The sequence below is a fragment of the Neopsephotus bourkii genome, unplaced genomic scaffold, assembly GCF_033783945.1.
Source record: "Neopsephotus bourkii isolate Nb327-2 ecotype Australia unplaced genomic scaffold, CSIRO-AGI_Nbou_v1 NB_1663, whole genome shotgun sequence".
NCBI lineage: Eukaryota > Metazoa > Chordata > Aves > Psittaciformes > Psittacidae > Neopsephotus > Neopsephotus bourkii.
Genome location: NW_026902137.1, coordinates 176,932 through 194,462, shown reverse-complemented (window position 1 = coordinate 194,462; position 17,531 = coordinate 176,932). Strand labels below are relative to the sequence as shown.

The window sequence follows — 17,531 nt, the reverse complement described above, 5'->3', positions numbered from 1 at the left end:
TATTTCAAGCCCCCTTCATATTTTGAAACGATTTTGATAAATAATCCTACAAATAATTTCTGGGTTTTTTTTCCTCAGTCCTTTGCAGAAGGAGTAAGGAACTAAAGGGCTTTTCTTCACGTATAGGGCAATCCTTTGAAAAGCAACAGTGCTACGTAACGCAGTGTGTACAAATGAGTGGTTTTAGACATCATTCTGCATAGGTAACTTTTAATTTGCTGATCAGCAATCTGTTGGCCAGTGGGATATCTGACTCATTCCATGGTGAGTTTTATTGAACACAGATACATGCCTGAACCAAATCTGCCTGGCAGGAGGCTGGTGTGGATCCGTGAGGGACCATGGGTGCATGTTTAGCACACAGTGTGATCACAGGTACTAGAGGCTGGTGGCGTCCCTGAAGGAAAACCCACCACTGTCCTTCAGCTAAAATGCTGTTACTCCCAGACAGAACCAGGCAGGGCAAGATGCAGAATGGAATGAGAAAACTGGAAAATCCCTGGTAGGAAGCTAACATTAAGGTTATGGATGCACAATAGGTAAGGAAACCCTGTGTAAATCTTAGGGAAGAGGAGGGATATAGAAGGGGGAGTGGGCATTGCTTCTTACTAAAAGGAAACTTGCTGGGCTAGTTTTGTTAAATGTGAAAATGCAGGAACATGAAACCTTTACAGTATGTGGTCACTTTGTGATATATATCTATATCTATCTATAATATCTATGTCATCTATATCTATATATCAATAATATCTATATCATCTATATCTTTATCTATATCTACTCTGGTAAATCATTTCAATTGCCCACAAAACCTTCCTTGAAAACTACCTCACTTTATTTGCCCTGGAGGTAAGCCATTTCACGTGGGTTGGGAAGCATCTAGAAAGCTGTGCACAACAGGCATCGGTGTGCAATGTCTAGTTAGGGAAGCTGTACTAGGATTACCTCAGGGACTTTTATTACATCCAGCCTTGCTCAAAAGCACTATTAATGACCTGGAAAAGCAGGTAAAAAGCACATTAATTAGATTCCCAGGTGATGCCTAAATTGGGAGGCAGAGCAAACAACAATGGGAAAACCATCCTGGAAAAAACACTGATGGACCAAGGAAGGAAAGAAATGAGGCAAGATACAACTAGATGAAAAGAATGGATGGATGGATTGGTAGGTGACGTTCCTTGGCATTGGTATGTGGGGTACACACAGCAGGAAGAGGCACTATGGAAGTTTATATTTGAGAATGTGTTTTTGGCACTGCAGCATGCCTGCAAGTGAGTCTATCACACTGTTGGGTCTGAATGAGCAGAGATACAGCTAGGGAGAAAGGCTGTGAATATAGTCTATAAAACAGCAGCTGGGCACATGTAGAAAATTGTATTCAGTTGTGACCATTTTAACACCAGAAAGAAGCTAACAAATGAAAAGCAATTAAGAAGGAGTGACAGAGATTTATCTGATAAATAAAAGCTATATTGTGGCAGTTTTGCTGAGCAAAGTTTGACTGGGGGAGGCAGAAATGCAGTGAACATCCACAAGTATTTAAGATGTAGATAGATGCATTAACATGTAGATAGAAAAAGAGGCAGGGATTCCTGGTGGCAGCCAGAAAGTGCTCACTAGGGAGGATGGGAAAATATTGGCTGAACATCAGCATCAGTTTCCTATTATCGGAGCAATTAGCCCTGTTGAATGAGCTCTCAAGGAAAGTGCTGAGTGGTTTTAAACTGGTACAGACTAAGAACTGGGAAAGAAACTGCACAGCAGAAAACAGCCTTCCACTGGCACAAGGCTTCAAAAACTCCTCCTTTTCTAGCAGCTCTGTGTATAGCTCTTGACAGTTAAGTCATCCTGACATTCAATACTGTGACTGCGAGAAGGACTTTGCTGTTTACCAATTTTATTTTTACACACAGAAGGGCAGCAGTTAATAAGCAGAAGCCTCCCAGAGTGGATGAAGAACCTTCCTTATTGATCCTTGTAAAAGCTGTGAGCACAAGATGACCCCCACCAACTTTCTGATGCTCTGAGCTGGTGGGAACATTCTGCAGCTCCCTGGTGTCCCATTGCCCTCCTGTGTGGCCCAGGCACCCTTGTGCTTGCTTGTGAAAACCTGTAGGAGAGAGCAAGACATATTTGAGCTAACTCCTGGTTAGCCTTTGGTTGAAATAGCATGAAAATGTTACCCACTTGCTATGCAGGGCAATAACTACGGCATAGAATATTCCTTTGTGAAAAGGGAGAAACCAGGCAAGCGTAGCCTTTTGGTTTCTTTAGCTCTCCTCTTTATTCCCTCCCAAGGACTATGAAAAGACTGAACATTCAAAGCCAGACCTATGTCCCATTTTTACAGAAATAGACATTAAGTGCCTGAAAATGGGGACTTCAAATAGTGATATATTTGTGTGGAAAGAGTCAGCTGCTAAATGTAACACCCATTTCTATGGCTGCAGGAGAGAAAAGAGTGGTTAGCTACAGGAATGGCTTTCCTATAGTCTAAAACATAACAGAGCCAGATAATAAGGTCCTGAAGCTCATGCAAATTTGCTTCCTTTTTGATTTTATGCTACTTAGAAGTTAACCTGGCTCTGAGCAGTGGATTGGAATAGATGATCTCTATTGCTCTTTCAACCTGAATTATTCTGAGTTTGTGATTGCTCTTCTGCCCTTTCTTTTTACAGAGGTATGTTGATTTGTCCAAGGAAGAGCAGGACTGTTCCCAAACCTTGTCCTGCTGTCCACCTCATATTGAGGGAAAAGATGGATCTGCTCCTGAGCCTTCCAGACAATTTTAGGAAGCTTGCTATGTTCTAGAGAAACCCACAGTGTTTGGCATTCATCTGCCAGTGCAATCAGTACGTTTGAATCAGAAGGAGAATTTACCCTTCCAGGGTTGCATCAAAATGAAACTGAGTGCTCAGGTCTGATCTAATGCATGCCATGATCAGACTCCCCAACACGGATCCTAACCCAGTGTGTGGATCAGGATGCTGAATCACAGGCTGGTGCTTTCATCTACCCACAAGCCACAGAAACTGTTCAACTGCTTCATAAGAGCCCCCTCTGATGGTGCTGGGCAGAAGCCAGGGTCCATGAGCAGTCACTGGCCATCCCCTCCTTCTCCACTATTTGCCATGATGTGCCATGTACTGTCAGCACCTAGTGCTCCCTGATCTCTTCCCTGGTGAGGATACACAGCCCCAGGGGTGGACGCTGGTACTGGACTTGAACTAAGCGTAAGTGGGCAGGCAGCAGGCATAAGTGCTCCTGCAATCATATTATTGCTTACACAATGCTTGTACTGCACTGCAGGATAAAAAGGTTCTTTCATATCAAGTGTAGGAGCCAGACTCAATCCCTATTGTACCTTCTCACTCACTTTATTAAGTTTACTTCATTTCTACTCTGTCTCTGTACCTCTGTGCCCTCTGCTGTGTGTACCAAATCTTATTGACATTTTAATATTAAATTATTATGACAAGAAGATATTCCACTTGCTAAGTAATTTGTTTTATTCTGGGGAAAATTGGAAGCTGCAGAAAAACCATTATGAAAGATTAAGACAATGGAGTGATACTGACTGATACAATATGAATTATTATTTTGTCAGCAGCACACCCAAATACTCTACGAAAATTTTCAGCGATAAAGCCAACAAGTCAGAAAATTCAATCTGGGGGGATGAAAAGAATATTATGCACACAGGAAAAAACCAACACATCAGACAGAGACAATACAGAAAAACAACCCAAAGACATCAGCAGAAAACAACCAGGACATCACTAGGTGAGTGCCTGGCCCCAGCTGAGCTCCTTCAGAGTGCTGTTGACTTTGGGGCACACTTAGCTCTTACAACATTCATTCAGGTGTGCATTGAGAGGTGTTTCCTTATTCTATAACCTCACCTGCTCCTTGTGAAGCATCAGCTCTCATGGAGGGACATGCAGCTCCTGTTCCTTACCTCCCGCTGCCTCACCAAAAGCCCTTGACATGTTCCAAGACCTAGAATAAGTTTCTGCATCTGCGCTGAAACAATCAAACTTTGGATATGGAAAAAGAGGTGACTTGACCATTGACATTTCATAGTTCAAAGGCAGTCTGGGGAACACTGCACGTGCTCTTGCTGTTCCTGTGGTCCCTCCTCAGCAAAGGAAGTGACTGGTGGAGATAATGCTCTGGCAGTAAGTAAAGACTGTGTTTTTGGTAATGCCTTCTTGCTTCTCCAAGCTTGGAGCTATCTGAGAAATAAGGAGCTAGTGAGCATGGATGGTAAAGGAAGGAGTTTTCTGTATGTAACTTCTGATCCTGGAGGATCACTTCCAGTACTTGCAGCCAGGATTCCATTTAAGATGTGCTACCTTTGTGTAATGACCCATTAGCCAACATATTGCTCCTGCATGGCAATTAACCTAGAAAGCAAGAGAACTGTAATTCAAACAAACGTAACTCATCTTTGTCATCACAATAGCTTTAAGAGCAAGGTTGCTGTTGCCTTTCTGGGTAGAGGTGAGCATCAGAGTCTCCTGCTTTGGAAGCACTATTGTGTGCTTAACTTAGATACGGTTTTCTTTGTTCAAACAACCGTGATAACACACAAGGGAAGCAGCTATTTAATGCTACTGTACTGGAAAGACTGTGCATTGCAGATAACACTCGGGAATGAAGCATCAGGGATTTTCCCATCTGTTACTGGTCTGAGCTGGGTAAAACTGGCAGATGCCTCTGTTCCACTCTGGCCTGTATAGAAGCCAGGAACTTGCATCCTCAGGCTCTAACTTTGGCTAAGCTTAAATGGTGCAGGTTTCCACGAGAGCCAGTGGAGCAGGTTGGGGAGAGATCAACATCTACTGCTGAAGTCCAGTAAGGCTTGGACTGAGAATCAGAATAAGCTGCAAAGCTCAGCTCCTAGTGTGGGCATGGATGTGTCCCACCCAGGCTTATGTTCTTCATCTCCAGACAAGCCTGAGGATTACCTATATGTACCTGCTCAAATAACATCCTAAGAAAAGCCTTCCCAGAAGGCATAAGTTAAAATACATATGTTTTTGTGGACTTAATAGATCACAGTCACCAAAACGCTCATATGGATACACACTGTTCAGGTGTACTCAAGGCAGGTGAGTTAATACAGGCCCCATGACCTGACCCTTGACTCTGCTGGGATTTATTTTTTTAGATGACTGCAGCAGAAGTGAGACTACAAATAAGAGGATAAGAAACTGCATCCTCTACTAGCTGCTTTTGTTCATGGTCTTGTTCTAGATTAGAAGCGAGCCCTCAGTACTAACACTCACTATCTACAGGGTTTGTTTAGTCAACACTGATGGAAACCTTCCTACTGTAAATCTAGGCAACATGGGGCTTTTGAGAATGTTTTGGATGCCTGGAATTCATCACGAGGTTAGTAAAGGGTTTGCTTGCTAGCAAGGTAGGAGTAACTACTGTTAAGAAACTGAACAAATTTTTATCTAGAAAACAAGAGCTGATGCCAAACTGGATTTGTGACTGGGATCTTGTCCTTTAGGAAGCTTTTCACGCTTTGTGGTGCAAGATTCTAACTTGCATCATGTCAAGAGACCAGGAAGGAAGCTGTAGATGGAGCGTTCTCAGTCCCTAGAGCCATCACCATTACTGAGAACAGTTCTTGCTGCCTATCTGTAGGGGAGAACAACTACTCAACATCTGGATCTGGCTTATTCCCACCTGTACTTCTCAAGAGGTCAGTTGTACCAGGGGTAATGGCAAGGCAGACTGGAGCAGCCGTGGTCTCCCTTCCTTCACTGGTAAAGGCAGGAAGGAGAAAAGACAAACTGGTGTTTCATGGGGAAATACAGATTACAGCAGCCATAAAGCATGGAGAAAACTCCAGGTCTTGGACACTTGCCATTGCCTGTTGTATGTAGGTCTTAAACATTGAGCATATCAAGTATTTGGCTGTCATTTAAAAAACGTATAATAAATATAAATTGATTAACCAATGGGAAAGGTGATATGTTTCTTGAAGCTCTTTCCAAAATTCGTATTGTAAGGGCATGCCAAGCATTCTCCTGTATTAGACATGGAATCCCAAGACCCCTAACAAATGGAATTAAATCACAGTCTTTTAATCTTGCAATGATGACCTCAATTGCAAAGGTATTCCTCATCATCTTGTCTTGGCACTGATCTAGCTCTTCTTAGCATTTCACACTGGAAGCTCAAAAGGACTGAATATAAGTTGAATAGATAATAGACAATTAAAAGTGTTAGCTCATTTTTTAAGACTCACTGGAACACCCCCATTGCCTGTAGGAGACAGCTGGGGAATTCAGAATCACTGTGTTCATAAGGTATTGTTATCATATTGAAGTCTAACTCTTGTAGGTATATGATGATAAAGTTTTGAAGATGAAAGATTGGCCTGTGGAAATTACATTATAGAACAGCCATTAAATATTAATCCTTGGGTACCTGAGAGATTTCCGATTAAAATTTATGATCTAGAAACGTAGCCGTGCTCCCTTCACACAAAAGCACCGATTGTCTTGGTAAATGCAGTTACATCTGAGCAGGGAAAACAATCCGGGTGGAGAGCCAAGTGCAAACCATCTCCAGGTAAAAACGGAGGGATTTTTAAGGGAAGCACCAGAGCGACTGACTGGTGACAGCATGGCCACAGGAGGGCAGCAAGGAAACATTGTCCTCTGCTGCTCGGGTGCTCCTCGGTGCCCAGGGCACCCTGGTACCTCCATCCCGGTAGACAGTTTTCAGATGCAAAGACTGTGTAGATAGCTGATTTCTTGGCCACGTTTGCAAAGTGGAAAAGAATAATCACCCTCAGGTGAAATTGTAATTAAAGGTGTGCCAGCATTTTCAGTGAATGAGGGTAGAGAAAAAGTCATCCCTTTAGGCCAAAAGATTCATGTAAATCCCAAGTTTTCCTTCCTATTTTGAAATAGAATCAAAATAAATCTGGAGATTAAATGTTGATTGGGATGTATGCTAAAAAAAGTGCTGAACTTGGCACTGCAATTCTCTAACTGAATATTTCCAGATTGGTTTACCCTGCTTTTGGGTTATTTTTGTTGCGGTTGTGGGTTCAAACTTAAACAGGTGAGACTTAGGTTGGATATAAGGCAGAAGCTCTTCCCTGTGAGGGTGCTGAGGCGCTGGCACAGGGTGCCCAGAGAAGCTGTGGCTGCCCCATCCCTGGCAGTGTTCAAGGCCAGGTTGGACACAGGGGCTTGGAGCAAGCTGCTCTAGTGGAAGGGGACCCTGCCTCTGGCAGGGGTTGGAGCTGGAGGAGCTTTAAGGTCCCTTTAACCCAAACCATTCTATGATTTTCCCAAAGTAAAACCAGAATTCATGAAAAGTTTCTGTGTATCTGATGAAGCCCCACCCCAGCCCTTAGTGGTGTTTGTCTCAAAGCCTTGCCCATTTCAGTACCTGTCCATGGCTCAGTCATTACCTCTTCTTACAGGGCTGTGGGTCCCATCCCCCAGCAGCCAGCCTTATACAAAGCCTACCTCTGTGTCCATGTGCTATAGGCACCTCACTGCTAACTGGCACAACAATCTCACGTGGTAAGTGTCAGACAGACTCTTTCAGTCAACAGTGTTATGGAGAAATAAAAGAGGATAAAAGGATTTCAAGAAATGACGTGCTTGGGCAGACAGCAATTAAGCACAAGGGCTGAGTGAAGAGCAGATGTTTAATAGGGCTCCAGTGTAACTGAAATGATATGCTATATTAATACTTTTTTTTTTCCATTGATCTCAAAAGCTTCAATCCAGCAAAAGAAAGTCCACTGCCAACTGAACAATATGCTAAGCCTTATCTTAATTGAACATTAGGGGATGTTCATGTGGCCAGCTCAGGGCTTTTGCTAGTTCAGCGTTCACGATGGTATCTTCCAGTTACTGTGATTAGCAATATATGTATGGAAAAGGTTTTGTTCTTTTCCAGGGAGGCTGAGCACCTGGACGTGTCACTGTGCATGAGCAAGGATGCAGACCTGCCATTTGTTAGCTACCCTGCTGTAAGTGCCCTTCTACCTGCTTGTAACCTCCTGGTAAATGCAATGTAGCTCACCCTTTTTTTATGCTGTTGAGTAAGATGACTGAGATTACCTTAGACAAAACTGTGGGATTAAAGCCTGTGTGCAGGCAGACTCTTAAGTTACTATAGAGAAGACAGCACGCTGTAAATCCACATCCCAGTGTATGCTGCAGTAACTTCTATACAGACATAACCCTTCCCACCCCTCACTTCCCTTACTGCAGACTGGAAGCTGCCATGGTGACTGGGCTACTGCGAGAACCAGCACATCCAGGAGTGCTTTTCTGGAGGCAATTTCTGGCTATTCACACACAGGAGTTTTGCTAGTTCATTGATTTACCCATTTCTCCCAGCCAGATACATTCCAATACCAGAAATCCAGTTTGTCACATTATCATTCTCCCTTTGGAAATGATTTGTGACTGGAGCACTACAAAAATATACACCAGCTGCAGTGTTATTGGGAAAATCTATTTAAAAATATGTATTTATTTCACCATGCAAAGATTAGGGAATTGATTTTTTTGTTCACTCCTTTTCCTGCTGGCTGGAAGTGCTGTGATACTGTAGATCTCTTACATTATGCCCAGGCTTGAAGAAAGCAAACCAGATTGTTTTCCTGGTAACTTCACTCTTTATTCTGGATTTTGGGGAAGTTCCAGTGTATAGTATCTCTCCCCAGATTTGTTTTCAGAATGCAGGCTCCTCCAGATGAAGTCTGGAGTCTGGTGTATGGAGTTGCTGCTGCCAGATTATGTTATGTGCAGCCTCAGAGATTTTGTTTATCATGTGGTTTCTTTACCAAAATACTCAAGATCATGTTTTTCTCAGTTCTTTCCTGAAGACATGCACAAAGTGATAGATGATTGTCATCTGGCAGAGCTGGTTGCTGTCCAAGAACCGTAAGTGACTGCTCACAGGGAGCTGCATAATGCACAGCTTTATAGAGAGATCTGCCGTGTATCGCTGCCTGGCCAAGCAGGAGTTACCTATTCCAATGTAGGCTGCATATGACAGAGAAGACAACACTCCCATGATCCGGCCAGGAAGGACATGAAGATGTAGGAAGCAAAACTACTTCCCCAGCAACCTGGGGAATCAGAATGGGCAGCGCAGGCTTTGGCTAGGAAAAGAGATCACGGGGGGGAGTGGTTTTCTCTTGTTAAGCGTTCTAAGGAGAGTTGCCAACTTGATGCTAATTATATAGTATTCACCTACCACCAGGGCCAAAAGTGATTGAAAGAGACTTTTTATCCTGTCATGCAGTTTGAATTGTCTGTGACCAATTTCAAAGACAATGAAATTGGTCTTTGGAAGTCTCTCCATACTTCTATCTTGGAAACTGAACCTCTTCAAGGACAAAGCCCTGCAGTGTATCTTCCTATTCCCAGCCAGAAGTTAGCTTAACAAACAAAAATGATGAAACTCAAAATCCAAGTAATTATAACCATTCAAAACACCAAAGCTCTTTCAACAGTAAGTTTTGTGTGCCTTTCTGTGCTTTTACAAATTGGCTCTGCTCTGTCTCTAGACTTAAAGATTTAAACATTCAAGTTCCCCGTTTCCTCTTAATGCTCTGTATTTTAGCAATCAGCAAGTCTGGATCAGGACTTCAAAGTAACTTATACTTTGAGTCTGTAAGGACCTGTTGCTGTCAGACGTGTGTCTACTCTGTCTTCCCTTCCATTTACAGCATTGCCACACTCACAAAGCGCTACATAAATCCCTTCTAGTTGTCTTCCATATTGTCAGATCATTTCAGCTCTGCTGGAACTTTTCTGCTGCTCCTGTCTTCCCTTTGGGATATTTTCTTTAATTTTCTCTGCACACCTGGTAGCGTGCAGTGCTCAGTAATCTGTCAGGGTCCAAAACACTTGAAATACATTGTCTATATGCAGTCTCACATTTAGAATGGCTTCTGTTTCAAGGAGCATAGATTTCTTCAGTGTGTCATGCTCAACTCCCCTGTTTCTGAGATCCTTTTCTAAGTTGCAGTCCCCAGTGATGTAGTTATCGCCTTTACTAATTTTCATTCTCTATTTTTATCTTGGGAAGTTCTTTTTAGGGAGTTCCTGGGTGGGGATAAAGCTGTAAAATACTTTAGTTTTATGTCATACCAGAGCAGTTTGGCAGGCACAAGACTGGTGCTTCATCCCTCCATTTGTATAGATTCACTTAGCAATAAGAGTAGCTCAATCTGTCCCATGAAGCTCAGCAGTAAGTAGTGGTAAATTGTGTGTGACTTCTAGAAGGAGCTGGACAAAAGATGTTGGCCATGGGGTGGCTAAACTGATAAAGCTCCATTGTATCAATCCCCCTGTGGGCTGCCTTGGTCCAGATGAGCTGCAGGTACATCCTCAGCAGCTTTCCTAAGGCTTCCTGTATTCACATGACAAGACAGAAAGCTGTAGCACATCACATATTAGAGATCCCTAGGATGAATCCCAACTTATTTACACTGTAATTTCAATACCTGTGTGCTGGGATGCCACAGGGTAGGTGAGTGCAGGTAGAGGGACTTACCATTGGCTCCATTTCAGCTGCCACCTTTGTGTCTTAATGAAGCTTCATCCTTGGCAATAGCTTCCTCCTCTGAATCCTCACAAAGCTCTGGTGTAACATGGTGTTTTATCCAGCAAAGCTGTAGAGATAGACAACCTCTTGCCTTGCTCTGCACGAGCTTGGGAGTAATAGGATGAATCATCAGCTGGGAGCTTAAAATGCCGATGTGTGCCACCACTTCTGAAAAGCTAAAGAGATTAATAGTAAAAAAATCAGATACAGTTCACTCACCAGTGTAATGAAGAGGTATTATATGTACCAGGCACCTGGTGGTGAAGGTATACCTTTAACAATCTATTACCATTTGAATGCAGAGAGATTGAATACACATTGGAAACTAAGCATGAGGGAAGTTATACTGTTGTTTCTCCAGGACTGTGCTATGAAAGAAAAGCAATGGCAAAGGGAAATGTTAAAATAAACCTCCAAAAGGACTTAAAAGGATCTTCCTGGGCTATATTTTGGGTCTCTTGTTGCTCCCACCACCAGCTGATTCTGTGAGAAGGCACAAAGTCAAGGAGACAATGCACTATGCTGGAGGAGTTAGGTCAGCTGTTTTTCTTCCACATGCAGAGACTGAGTTTAATGAGTCTTAATGGAGATGCTGCCAAAAGAGTTTCCAAAGTTCCAGTTTTGTAGCACTTTATGTATGTTACTGGCTGTCATATTGTGTTGGAGATAGCACTCAGAAGAAGGTAGTTCTGTAATAAATGCCTGCCAAACTCCAAGAAACTAATACTTTACACACAATGGCATCTTACCACACACAAGCAAGTACTTCCCTTGCATTTTCCTTCCCATTATTACCAATAAGTAAAAGAATCTTACTTTTACCTAGAGCCTTTGGGAAGTGCTATACACATTATTTGTGCAAGAAAAATGCCAATAAATGCATTCTTTTTTCCTTTACTTACACAAGAGTAAACCCAGATTTCCCACATCTCTAATATCTAGATGGGGCAAGCCAGATTATTTTTCTGTGATTAACTTGAAATTTAACAGTGCTAATTTGGGTGTTTTCTAACAACAAAACTACAAAGCTTTTGGAGTAGATCACTGTTGTATAGAAGTGTTACAAAGTCATTAGGTACTCTGCAGTTCCCACATAGTCCCAGTACAAACTAATGTATTGATGGGTAGCTAAGTTTTCTGCTGTCTTCTGCAGCTCAAGATAAATTTCATTGGTGGTCCTTCTATTGCTCCTTCTGTTGATGGTGTGCGTGACCACCCAGAAGTTATTCAAAAGTAAGCTTTTTGTGTCTTAAACATGTTCGCCCCGTTTGATGCCCCTCTGACTGCCAACTGATGGAGGGGTGGTCTTTGGAGCAGACGAGCTAGATCGTGTTGGAACATCTCTTGGCCTTTGTTTCTGTTAGCAACTGTGGATGTTGATGCAAGCCAAACTGTGGCACTAGTTGAGAGGTAATCTTGGGATCATAACCATGTTCAAATTTCCTTACCCTTTATATAGATACATTTAGTTCTATACCTCACTGCTGTCCTGAGTTCAATTTGTGCAGCAGAGTTTTATCAGGACATCCCCGAGCTATCCTGCAGATTGATTTGTTGGTTTATTTTCACTGAGAAAGATGGGTGGCTGAGGAGGAAGGATGTTGATTTTTCCTGCATTAACACCAGCAAAGAAAAGAAAGAAGCTGAAACCTAAGAAAATTGCACTGCTAATCATATTTTCGTAAGCAGTCCTCTGTAGCATTACAGTCACAGAATATATTTATCACTTGGTTTATATGAGCAACAGTTTAAGTTGGGGAAAATTGGTTTCCTTTTTAAAATGTCATGTTTCTCATTTCCTCGCAGAATCTTGGGTTGCTTCAAGCTTTTATCAGCCTTTAAATCATTCAAAACCATACTCCATAATTAAAATGCCATAAATCCTCATTAATCAATTTAGGTTTTTTAGATTTGTTCTCAAACACATTTAAATAAAGCTGAAAGCTTACTAAAATATCATATAAACCACACAAATGCAAAGCAAAGGGAAGATAAACCCACCCTAGGAAAGCTGCACAGTGGTGGAGGTAGACTTGAGATGAGAAATAACGAATTCTGAACACAAGGGACATGGATCTGGGTTCTCAAACCAGGAATGAGCCAGCTTTCTTTTCAGGTGTGGGGGCTCTGACAGCTTTTATCGTTTGTTGTTGTTCAGGCTTTGGCTTCTGCTCCTGTATCTTGTAACACAGTTGGTTTGCTTCACTGAAGGGTTGGTGGGTCTATTTGCCTCTAGACACTGTTACCTGTGCCTATGCAGTAACATGGTTGTAAACTGTACCCAGCTACTTATATTCTACTCCTTGCTACACTCATATAAAGGAAACAAATTCGTTATAAGTGTCTGTATTCTTCATACCTTGCTTCAGCCGTGGTTCCTTTACCCGGTTTACATTTTTGTATGCTTTGTCACTGACCACTCTGTGTCTTGGGTTAAAGGCTTCAGTTTTCACCTTTGTGATTTTTGGGTTTGCTTTGGAATGTTTTCCTTCATCTCTTCTCTCTGGAGTATTTAATTCTCTCTACAGAGCCTACAGTACCCAAGCAGTCTCTTGGATCCACGAACTCTTCCCTGAACACTATTTTATCCCATATTCCAATCAAGATCTCTATCTTCTAGGGTAAGGGCTCTGAGATGCTTTATTGGGATGGAAAGGTATACAGCTCTGCCACAGTTCACAGACATTAAAGACATATTTTGGGCATTTATCACCATGATAGTGCTTGTTAGAAACAAATCACTGATGAACACAAGAATCTGCTTCTAAAGTCCTGCACAGTCTTGCAGCATTTGCTCTGGGGTTTGGACTTGTCCTGTTAGTAATTGTAAGAATGTGACAAAATCAGAGCATAGGAAAAAACAGGGAGTCAGAAACTGTTGGCTCAAGGGACAAAAATTCTGACCTCACAATGCCATGTTGGTCATCTGTCCCTTCCTTCAGCCTACTTTATGTAACATGAAAATAGGCTGGTTTATAGCGTTACAGAAGTCCATGCTAAGGCTATATCCAGTTATTGGTAACATTATTTGAATTTATTCAACCTGAGTAGTTGCCTTCAGATCTCCATAAGTGATAGAATAAAGGGAAATAAACTGAAATTAAACCAAAGAGAAATGAAATAGAAAACAACTGACCCCTGGGCCCCAACAACATCTTTGCTTCCTGCAGTCCTTATGCAGAGGCAGATACAGTTAGACACCGGTTGCATTAGAAGCAGCAAATAAAGAAGCCACCCTAGAGGAATCGAAACATCAATATTTCAGAAAGGATAGCTCCAGACAGAAAAATACTGGGCCTTCTTTGTTCAGACTTTTCATGTCTGTTGTTAGGGCAGGTAGAGCCAAAACCAATAATTACACCTAGAAATTTCCCTTCAAGAAAATGTGGCAAGGGAAAAGCAGGTTGTTGAGGACAAGCACTATTAATGCAACACTTCATGGAAAGGAAAAATGAAGTTTGCCTGAAAAGGCAGGCAGATCAGGATCCTTACATGTTTCTAATAAACCGTGATAAAGCCCTCTTCTCCCAGGTTACGGGACATTGACAGACACTGTGCATATAGATTTCCCTTTTCCTGCCAGCACTAGGCTGGATGAAAGCCCAGTGGTGCATTCTGTTAAGGAGCTTATTCATACAATTCAGTTTAATTGTCAGCAGTTTTAATACTTCAGACTAAAATGAAACCTGACTCTATTTCTGCAGCTTAGATCCACCTGCAGCCTAGGAGAATTCTGATGGTATTGAAATCAGAGTCTTGTATTGTTAAAATACCAGCCAGGAGAAATTCTGCATAAAAAGGTTGTTTCCTCCTAGGTCTGGGTAATTGGGCAGCAGTTTGCTGCATCTTCCCCCTTCTTGCCAGCAGTGTGGTTCTTCCACAGATCAGTGGGCTTCGGGGCAAGGTTTTGAAAGACAGACATACATGCATACCGTATTTCATCTTTACATGAGGCTGAAACACATGGCATTTTGCAAATACCACTAGACTCATACAGTGTGTTAATGAGCCTTAACCTTATTGTTTCCCCCAGTATTAGGACAGAAAACTTGAGGAATACTTTACTTCGGTTGTTGCTTCCTCTGACACTTAACCTTCACGCTCTCCTGTTTGAGAGCTCCCATGCTTCATTTCTCTTTCTTTTTAAAACAGGATCACAACAAATCAATGTCTGCAGTCCCCCAGCATCAGTTTTTGCTTTTCTTGGTGCTTGTGCACATTCTCAGCTGCCTGGAATGAGGATTTTACACAGTTAATAATAGTGCTAGCTCCCACACCATAATAGGTAGGTCTGTTACACATCATCCAAGCTCTCCTTTAATAACAGTATCAGGGTGGGGAGTAGGGAATTCATCAACTATTTTGGTTTATGTCTTAGTGTGAGGTTGTGACCATGACTGGATACTTTGGCCTGGAGGATAAGAGCTGAGTTAGATACTCTTTATTTGAACAGAGATGGAACCAAAGTGCTCTCCTCTGTCCCTGAGTGCTTAGCCACCAGACTGGGAAACCTAACAGCAAGAGGAACAGAGCTGTGGCAGAAGACTTAAGTCTAGTGACTGGGATACTCTCATAAAAAACAGGAGTATTTGAGTCAAATTGCCACTCTAAGTCAGTGCAGTGGAGGACTTGAACCTGAATCTTCATCATTTTGGATGAGTCCTTTAACACTTGGTATATAGGACCAGAAGGGTTGTATCCTATTTTCCCTACTGTTTTGTAAATGGTGGCAAAACCTTTTCCTAGGTCCACCACTCTACTTCCATTTATCCTTTACTCTTCAAAGTATCCAAAATAAAAAAAAAAAAAAAAGTATTTTGTTTAATTTAAACCACTGTTTCACATATTCATACATTTTGTTTTAAATGCTGTTTCCTTATGATTTTAATGACCGTTCCTTTTTTTGCAGACCTCTCATTATGGTCACCTTGCTCACACATTAGTGATCATTTATTTGTGCTATAATCAACATCAACAGGAGTATTTGCAGGAGCAAGAAAATGTTGGGCTCATGTCAGAGCCCAACTCACGCTTCTGTGACATGAGCAGTGCTTTGCAGAAGCAGAATAGCCCCAACTAATCACATTCTGGAAATCATGGAAAGTGTAACATCATTCATCGTGTGCTGCTATAAACACTGAAACCTTCTGTCCTCCTTTAGAAACCAGATTACAAGAGAAAGACAGTATCATCAGAGCTTTACCTGTCCATTATAGCACTGCTGGCTCATTAGGTAGAGTAATTAAACATCGAGCAGATATAATTATTATAATGACATTTGAGATTTCATTTGCCTTCATGAAATATGACTTACATAAACTAATTCTTTTTATAAGGGCCACTCATAATAACAGTGAATGTCTAAACAGTTATGCTCTTTGCCTAGTTATTTTTGTAGCATTATTGGGCCAACCTTACAGTAGCCATTAAGAACTCAACAATTACCAACTATTATGATACCAGGATCTCCAAATGGCCTCTATATAGTTAGAAAATAGGAAATTACCATAGTAATTGTATTCATTCATTCTGTTCCTGCTTCTGGAGTGAATACGGGGTGGGAGGGGGGGAAGCTATAGGGGAACAGCTCAGTGTTTTCTCTATCACGCTGATTATTACAGAAAATGTTCAGCTCCTGATAGCAACAGCCACTGCTTTTATTTCTATGGTATTTTACATTTTGTGTACAGCTGGATTTTGGTGCTGGGTTTCCTTGCTTTTGGTCTTGTAATATCCTCCTGAGCTGTGTTTGCTCGAGCATCTCTGCTGGCACGTCTGAGGCAATCTCAAGTGATCCAAATTCAAACAGCAAAATGGAGCACCACTGAAATACTTCAGAACAAATAGCCTTTCGTAGCATAGCTGTTAAGAGAAGTAAGCTGTCTCATATTGAAATGCAGGGCAGTTTCCCAAGGGACACTAATGAGCATGTTCTTCTGCAGCTAATCATAAGATTGCTTTGACACATGTATAGAAAAATATAGATGTTGTCAAAAGAGTGCATTAAGTTTAGACACTCAGACTTATGCAAACTACTCACCTCTATATTTACTTCAATAGACCAGATGACAAATGTACCGTATTAGGTAATCTCATTCACAGAGTCTTGCAGTAAGAAGGCACTAGTCATGCAATAGCAAAATGCATGTGTAGTAAGAAAAAGGGAAAGAAATAACAAGAGTATCAAAAACACCAATATAATACTATCTTACAATTGAATTTCTCCAAAAAAGGGAAGTTGTCAGACTAGTAGGGCTCCAAAGCAATGTAAAAGATGGAAGGGAAACTGGAGAGATTGCATTTATGTAAAAAGCTTGAAACAGTAATTGTGGCTTGGCTAAACAAATGCTGTAGACCTAAATTCAGAGCACTTGTAGATAGATATCGTTACTATTGCCTTTAAACACCGCTGGATCCGTTTGAAGTTGGCAAACACTTTCCACGCAGGGTACAGGGAGAAGGATACAGTCTTGAAAATACATCCAGAAAATGCCACCAGCATCAGGGCAAAACAACTTTATCTTGCCTGATTTCTACTAAAGGCATTACCAGATTTACTTGCTAACACTGAAGCAGCAAAACAAGGCTCCAGGCTGTGGTAAAGGTTTCTCCCCATGAGCCAGCACAAGCAGAGCAGGGCTAAGCAGTGACAGTGGGCATAAATCAGGGGGAGGAGGTTATCTCTTAACTCTTTCTCCTGCCTCTGGAATGGGGATACCTGATCCGCATTTTTAGTTTAATACAAGCCTTCCTATCTCTTTCTTTCCTGCCCTTTCATGATCTCAGCTCAAATCAGCTATGGCCACCCCTACTGAGCTGCTCCAGCCATGATTTGCACCAGCTGCCCTTTCAAATGGAAATAGGTCCAGCCTGGTCCATGAATACAGACTTCTTGAAAGGTTCCCAGGATTACATTGAAGCAG

The 17,531-nt window shown here is 41.8% G+C and overlaps 1 protein-coding gene across 2 annotated transcripts in view; it reads left to right on the top strand.

Moving 5' to 3' along the window:
- GSS (glutathione synthetase) overlaps positions 1-17,531 on the top strand; it is a 315,783-nt gene that overhangs the window by 165,451 nt on the left and 132,801 nt on the right. The gene's annotated exons all lie outside the window — the stretch shown is intronic.